The 8,372-nt window shown below is 45.3% G+C and overlaps 1 pseudogene; it reads left to right on the forward strand.

Moving 5' to 3' along the window:
• Positions 1-632: 632 nt before the first annotated feature.
• The window catches only part of LOC103738484, a 13,712-nt pseudogene continuing 5,972 nt past the window's right edge, over positions 633-8,372 (forward strand).

An 8,372-nucleotide genomic window follows, 5' to 3' on the forward strand; every position in this document is an offset into this window, starting at 1 on the left:
TGCCTCTCCTCCGCATAGTGACCCTCCTTCCGGCTGGCCACTGCTGCCTGGCCCGAGGACAGCCCCGCCGCAGGGTGGCTGGCCGCGCCCGAGTCCCCGCGGGCCCGCATTTCGGTGTCGCCTGCTGTACCCAGACCTGGGGCGGTGGCCGCGCGGGGTTGGGGTTTCCCGGGTGCGCGCTGGGCGACGCCTGACCGCGCGGTCCGCCATGGGCCCGCGTACCTGTAAGCTGAGCCCACTCACATGCTTCACATTAAACCTCCGTGCCCAGTCCCTTTGCGCGCGCGCTCTCTCCCTCTCTCTTTCTCTCTCTCTCTCTTTTTTTTCCTCCTCCAAAAGGGTTCTTATAAACTTCCCTTCGTTTATCTAGCCTGGTTTTCATTGCTTCAGTTTTGCATGGGTTGACTTTGTTTAGTTTATTAACCCACGGGGTTACTTTAACTAAACACTTGGGCTGAATACTTCGGGGTTGGATTTCAACGTTTTCTAACGAAATTACCGAGTTTTTTGAAGCTGCACAGAGAACGCTGTGTTGAGTTTATTAGTCAATTTAACAGGCTATAAGGGAGGGAAAAAATACATTTAGGACAGTCCGAGTTCCTACCCGCCTGGCGGAAGCAGCTAGCCTGGGGATGGGGTTCTACCCGCGGGCTTCAGGGTGAGTGCACAGGCCTGCCTGCGGATTGGCTCTGAGATGGGCTTCTTGACTTCCCGGGCAAGGCGGTGAAGGGAAACCAGGCAGTGTTGGAACCTGTCAGAAACAGTGGTGACTGATGGGACAGCCACTGGAGGTGGGCGGGATAACACCCTGGACACTTCATCCCAGGCCAGAATGTGACCCAAACCCACCTAGAGGTCCTGGGGTCTTCATCCAAGCCCCCAACCTGGGGTAACCTGGCAGAACAGAGCCCTCCGACCGCCAGCTGGGCACTTTCTCCACCACTTCCCTTCCTAGCCCAGCTGCCTTGCCCTTCTGTTTCCTACTTATAAGCTCTTGCCTTTCAGATTTTAGCACTGGTGTCCAGCTAACAGTTGACCTAGCTAAAATTCCCACAATCCCTGTGCATCTCACACAAAACTGAGCTGGAGTGAAAAGTCGGGGTAGGGTGGAGTTGGAGGGACCTTCAGCATGCTGGGGCAATAGCAGGTGGAAATGAAACTGTGAAGATTTCTCTATGCCCCCCCACACACACTGGATGCATAAGTTTCATACTGTGAAAAAAAAAAAAAAAAGGAGTCTTCCAAGACTTCCAAGACTCCCAAGAACCCTGGATACCAACATTTTCAGATTTCTTTATACCAGGCTAATATATACAAGGTCAACATTCCAAAGATACTAAATGGTAGAACAGGAAAGATTCATTTTTGTCCCTCAGCATCCCAGTTCCTGTTCTTAGAAGCAACCACAGGGAGGTTCTTGTGAATTGTTCTAGAGTTCTCAAAAGCCTACCCACTTTGCTCTGTGATCTGCTTCCACCCTCAGGCACCCTGTGTGTTCCTTGGCTCTGGCAGACCCCTAGATGACCTCCCCAGCCTTGCTGTTTGTTGTTTAAGATACCCAATTTTCCCTGCTTTGCTCTGGCACTACCTCTTTAGGCTGCTGATTGACTTGGAGACTACCCCTCCCCCATTGCAGACATCTATTACTTTGGTTGGGTGGTTAGTGGGTTGGTTAGTTAGTGGGTGGTTGATTAGTTCATGGTTTGGTTGGTAGGTGGGTTGGTTAACGTGAGTTAACTGGAGCCCTCTTCCAGTCTGACTCACACTACCTTGGGATGACCTCAAGCTCCCAAACCTCCTCCCCTATCTCAAACATTCATTACTTCCCTTCCCTTTGCCAGCAGTCTGATCCATTTCATTCTCCTCAGCACTGCCCATTTTTATTTCATAGGCCTTTCTGGAACCTTTTAATGCCTGGAGTACCTTTTCCCCATTGCCACTGATCCAAATGGTCCATGGCCTTGGCCAGCACCTCCTTACTGCCTAGTCTTTGAAACCAGCCCTTTGCCTAACTCTCACAGTAGCTTGTTTTGATAGCACTTATGTGGGTGTGTTTAAGAGTCATTTGGTTGTTTGTCCAATTTCCTCTTCTAGGTTACAAACAGTTAGCTCTTAGCACATACAAAGCAAACAAAACACTAAGTTTTTTGTTAACATTCTCCTCAGCAGTCTTTTCTCATCTCTTACCAAAGAAAAACCAGGAAAGAAAGGAATCTCTAATAAACATTAAAGTACCTTTCTCTTACTCAAATGCTAGCTGCTATTTAGGGGTCAGATTCCTTTTTGGGTTTTTTGTTTGTTTGTTTGTTTGTTTTTTAATTTTGTGTGTATGAGTGTATTGCCTGCATGTATGTAAGTATACTTGTGTTGTGCAATGCCTGTGGAGGTCAGAAGAGGGCATCCCCTGGAACTGGAGTTACAGACAGTTGTTAGCTGCCATGTGGGTACTGGGAATTGAACCCTGGTCCTCTGCAAGAGCAGCCAGTGCTCTTAACTGCAGAGCCATTTCTCCAGCCCCAGACACCAGATTCTTATTAGAGTAAATCTTGAAGTCTAATGCATAGCATAAAGCCCTTTAGAATCCATGTGCTTTTAAAGGCACCTGGTTATTTCAAGAAAGTTCCACATTTGTGGAGAGTTGGGGAGGCACATTGGCTATGGCCTCCAGCAGCAGAGCAGTAAATGGTAATTTAGGCCCACTTCCAGTGGTTCTCAGGTGCCTGATGAGGTCTCAATTTGGGACAGACACATATCACTGAAGCTCCGGGCCACCACTGTACCACCCAGATTTAATTCCATAGACGTTCTTCTACAGTCTCTGCATTTTAGGGGTAGGAAAGCAGACTTCTGGGAGAAAGGAAAGCCTCTCCCAAACGCCCTGCATCTTTTTGGTCATCTATTCCCCTCAGATTCCCCTTAGCACAGCTTCATACACCTAGCTTGTGGCTCTGAATTACTGAGGTATTGGGGAGATGCTCCCCATAGACTTTATAGGAGCCTTGCCATACAAAACAATGAAAAGGAAGCTGTGTTGGTTAAACCAAGACATCCTTAAGTCCTGCCCTCTCACAAAATTTCTATAATCAGGCCTTTCCAGAGCTACAGCTGGTCTGACTAGTTTCGTCATTAGTTTGTATGGAGATTTTTGTTTGGTTGTTTGTCTGTCTGTTCATTATCTTTTTGAGACAGGGTGTCACAATGTAGCCCTGGCTGACCTGGAACTCACTATGTAGACCAGATCTGCCTGCCTCTGCCTTCCAAGTGCCAGGATTAAAGGCGTGCATCGCCACATCTGACCCTGACTAGTTTTAATGCTTGTTGCCCTTCCCTTAGAGAGTCTATGCAGTATGTTTTTCTTATCCCCACCTCCACTCCTACAACTGTAGAGGGCAGGTAACATAGTGTCATCCTTTATTCAATCAGGATTTGCTGCCCACCAACTATAATGGCAGACATCAAGCAGATGCTGAGGCTATAATTCGGGAATGAGATGAACAAGGCCCCCTCTTCCCATGGGGCTTACCCTTCTATTAGAGGGACTTCAGTAAATGTTCTTGGGGCTTACTCCACAGTATCCAGGCTCAGCCAATGGTGAGAACCCTGTATCTTTAGCTCCTCTGGTCCTTGGGTGCTCATTGTGTCTCTAGGATATTTTGCTCAATCTCGTGGGTCAGCATTTCACCTCCAAACTTGGAAGGTTTTGTGAGATTGACCAATTCAGTGTATATTCAGAGCCTCTAAACATGAACTATTCATATGATCAGGTCTGGAAGTTTAATTGTGATTATAAAAGGAAATCCAATCAGTTCTGTATAATAGCAAAAACAGACATACACTCCTCTCTCTGGCTCCCCACCCATAAGAAAAAAAACAAACACCCTGGAAAGAATCTGCAGTTAAAATAAAAAGCAGCTGGCAATAGGCCCATCGTGTGTGATGATAATTAGACAAATGTTTCCTAAGGTTGAGATGATCTTGTGAAGACAGTGGGGGTAGGGGTGGGGGGACAGGCTTGGAAGGGAGGGTAGTAACGGAATGATTCCTGCCTGTTTACAAAGGAGTTAAGCGATAACACAGTGTCACACATCTCTAATTTGATATCTTTTATTTATTTTTCCCCCATGCATCCTGAGATGCATGTCTTTGGCTAAAAGAGTGAAGAAAAACTGAAGGCTTTGATTTACAAAAATTAAAGCCATGACTAGGCTTTGGATCAAGGTTGAGTCCTGAGCCTGGAAAGCCTCATTCTTCATTGGCTCCAACCTTTCCTGCCCTGGGGAAAAAGTTAAGAGTCTTAAGCTAAAGCAGCTCTTCTGCCATCTGGGGCTCTGACTTGTTTGACCCTCTCCCAAATTATTGTAATCCTGAGTCTGGAATGGATATACAGCTGGTCAGGCTGACATGGCTGCCTTCTGCTTCTGGGTGGTTTGAGATCATGGAAATAGGCCTGAGGTCGAGGGAATGGAGAGAGGCCAGTACCATCAGCAAGCTGCCTATGTGCAAGACCTGGCCTCTCTTTCCCCATGTCTGTTCTCCTCTTTAGATATCATATTATATATAACACCTTAGTGTGACTATTAAGGCCATGTGTTAACCCACCCAGGGTTATTTACATTTTAAGTTTGGGCTTTGATTTAGATGAAAGTAATTTACCCCCATTAAAAGAATTCAGAGTATGTGGACATGTGGAGAAAGCACTGGGTGTGAAAGGGAGAGATGGGAAATTCTCTGCAGGGCTGGGGGTAAACTGGTGGAATTTTACCACTAGAGCCAAAAATAAGTATGATTTGAGGAGAATGAGCTGTGAAGACTAAAGAAAGAAAAATGATGAAGAGTACTTTTACTTAATAAAGAGACCCATCTGCCTTCTGCCTCTAAGGGAGGAAGGTGGGTTAGAAGCTGCCTGCCTGTGATTAGGTAAAGAAAGTCAGGACAAGAACGAAGAGGCTCCAAGGAAGGAAGTGCAGGGACCCTGTACTGTCAACAGCATCACCTTCCACTCCTGGAGACTGACTTCTCCCCCTTGTCAATCAGACTTCACCATCTTTGTGCAACTGACAAGGAAAGCTGTGCAGGCCCCATGAGGGAGAGGAAACCTCAGTGATGATGGGAAATGCTCCATTTCTGTAGGGCTATAGAGATGGAGTTATAGGTACCCATGCTGAGAAAGATGGTAGCTCTTTTGCTGAGAACCAGAGCTGGACATGCTTGGAAACTGGGACAACTGTACAATGTGTTCAGAGTGCGCACACACATCATGTTCCTGGGGATGGATTTTTGGTATTTACTGACTTGCTTCTAGGGAAAAATGCACTGGTCAGGCTGGTCTTGAAGTCCTGCTGCCTCAGCCTCCCTAGTAGCTGAGATCACAAACATGAGCCATTGCACCTTCCTAAGGCAAGATTTTGTTTTCTTTTTAATCAAGGAAGAGTTGCAAATGTAAAACCCATTTTTGAGTATGAAATGGAATACAAACTTTGTTAAAATGTAAATGGGTACAGAAAAAAAATATAGTGAAACAAGCTCAAAATCCTACCCTAAGGTAAACATTAGAAGAACCCTTTATTTCTAACGTTCTATGTGCATAGGTACCTATAACTCCGTCTCTATAGCCCTACAGAAATGGAGCATTTCCCATCATCGCTGAGGTTTCCTCTCCCTGATGGGGCCTGCACAGCTTTCCTTGTCTATTGTACAGAGTTGCAGCATTGCCTCACCTATTAGGTCTTTCTTTCTTTCTTTCTTTCTTTCTTTCTTTCTTTCTTTCTTTCTTTCTTTCTTTCTTTCTTTCTTTCTTTTTCTTTCTTTCATCACTTTCTTTCTTTCTTTCTTTCTCTTTTCTTCTTTCTTTCTCCTTTCTTTGGTATAAAACATATAGATCACACATGTTCAGTGCAACACATTTTCACAAAGCAAACACACAGCAGCAGCCACAATCCTTCCCAGCACTCTGGAAGCCCCTCTTGTCTCCTCCCAGCCCCCAGCCCTTTCCAACATAACCACTCTCCTGACCTTCTGCAGCCTGGAATTGGCTGGGCCTTGGCTTGCACGTGTAGTAATGCAAACCCATAGAGCATAGTCTTTTGCTCCTTCTTTCACTCAACATTCTGCCTGTGTATATCACCCATGCTGTGTAATGGCTATCCATCCTCGTGGCTCTATGGTGTTCTATTATATGACAAGAACTACGTTTTATTACCCCATCTACTGTTGATCACCATTTGCGTACTTTCCAGTTTGGGACTGTTATGAATGGAGCTGCTGTGAACAATGTAGGGCATTTTTTTTTTGTAGAGAATACATAAATATTCCCTAGGAATATACAAAGAAACGGAACTGCTAAATTGTGTGTGTTCTCTTTCAGTGGATACTGCCACATGCAGCATCTTTGTAATGGCCACATGGAACTCTATTGTATTCATGAACCAGATTCACTTATTTCTTTAACCATATTCCTACAAATGGATAGTTATTTATTTGTTCCTCTGCACACCTCTCCCCTCCCCAACCCTAGGAACTGAATCTTCAAAGAGCCTGAGAGATAATGCATCCTCTCTTTATTTAATTAACTTAGGGCTCAGGCCTTCCCAAGGTTTTATGGTTTAGGAAATTACCATCGGTCTGGTCACTATAAGAGAAAGAATGATCAGTGCTTTCTGCTGTTGTTTGTTTTGCTTTTGCTTTGCTTTTTGAGACAAGGTCTCCCTGTAGCCCCAGCTGTCCTGGAACTCATTACGTAGACCAGACTGGTCTTGATCTCACAGAGATCCACCTGCCTCTGCCTCCTGAGTGCTGGGATTAAGGCATGTACCACCACGCCCAGCTGGGGTAGTGCTTTCATGAAGACAAACAAGTCAGGAATCCATCTACAGAATACAAACCTCACTTCCGCTTCCAGTCCTGCCCATGTTTGAAACTTAAGAGGACACTATGCCCTCTATCATTCATACACTGGCCACTGCCCAGCCGTAACCTTCCATGTTATCCACACTGAACCAGGGGAAGTGATCATTGAGTTCCAATTATCTTCAATTATATGCAAGAATCATTCAAAGTTTTAGTTTGGCTTTAAAAAAATAAATCATAAATTTATATGATTCATGAATCAAAGCATATGGAAAATGTGAATTGAGAAGTCTTGCTTACTTTGATTAACTTCCCTTCTATTCCCCCCAGAACCCCCACAATATAATCGTATATTTTTGTTTATGCCAGACACTCCTTCAGTGCAAAAGGTGGCACAGAATGCACACTGCACCATCTTCCTTTTGACTTATCTCTCTGTTCAGGACCTCCCTTCCCACCAGTACACAGGGAGCACCAAGTATCCTGAGGCCCTATTAGTGAAGGTGTGGGGCAGCTACTACATTGAGGGGAATGTAAAAGATATTTGATCACACCTTGTGACCTTTTAATTTTCCCTTTATTCTTGTTTTTTGTTAACCTTTTTGGCATAGGAACTGTGCCAATTTTCCTCAAAGGGAAGAAAATAGATCCTTCGGCTACTTTATCTCACTTTCATGTAGAAAAAATGCTTTTGTAGGAGAGCATTTTAAAACTCCAACTTGAGTTCACTATCCAATTGGTCATCAAAAGAGCGACTACCTGCTCTGGGCTTCATTGGTCACATTAGACTCGCATCTTCAGATGGACGGCTGCCTGAGCTGGAGTCAGCAGTCCACACCAGGAGACAAATGTCACCACATGCAGTTTCTATCATCCCATCTCTGGACATGATCCATACTCTCAGGATTCAGTGTAGTCAGAGGCAGAGGAAATTCTGTTCTCCAAGAGCTTATAAGTTAGCAGGGGGACTCTAAGCATGAACTAATGAGTAAACAAGAGCTCCAGTAGTGTGAGCTGATAACAAAACCCAGAGAAGGGAAAGATGCTAAGTAGAGGGAGACTTCATGTTGGGTGGTCAGGAAGGACATTCTAAAGAGGTGGCTTTGAAATTGGCTATGGGGCAATCTGTCAGAAGATTCTAGAAGAGGTGGGGTTATGAAACTAAAGGTGGCTGATGTAACCAGAGCAGTGAGCCGGTGTCCACAATGTCTGAGGCCTCTAGTGCTTCTTTTCACTCACTGGCCCTTCAGCCAAGACACCTGTGTCCGGCAGCCCCACTAAGACCCATGTAGCCTCTTTGGCCCCACCCTTCCATCCCACACCTAGCTAATTTCAAAGTCATCACACAGGCCCTTTCTGCTTCCTCCATCAGCACCTCATACCAGACTTTATGGCCCCCTACTCTTATAAGGTTATGCTGAATTCTAAAAAGAAATGTATCTTCAAAGTCATTGGCAACAATTCAGGGACTGAAGAGATGGCTCAGTGCTTAAGAACACTGGCTGCTCTTGCAGAGGACCCAGGTT

This window comes from Nannospalax galili, unplaced genomic scaffold, assembly GCF_000622305.1.
Source record: "Nannospalax galili isolate Female #2095 unplaced genomic scaffold, S.galili_v1.0 scaffold898, whole genome shotgun sequence".
NCBI lineage: Eukaryota > Metazoa > Chordata > Mammalia > Rodentia > Spalacidae > Nannospalax > Nannospalax galili.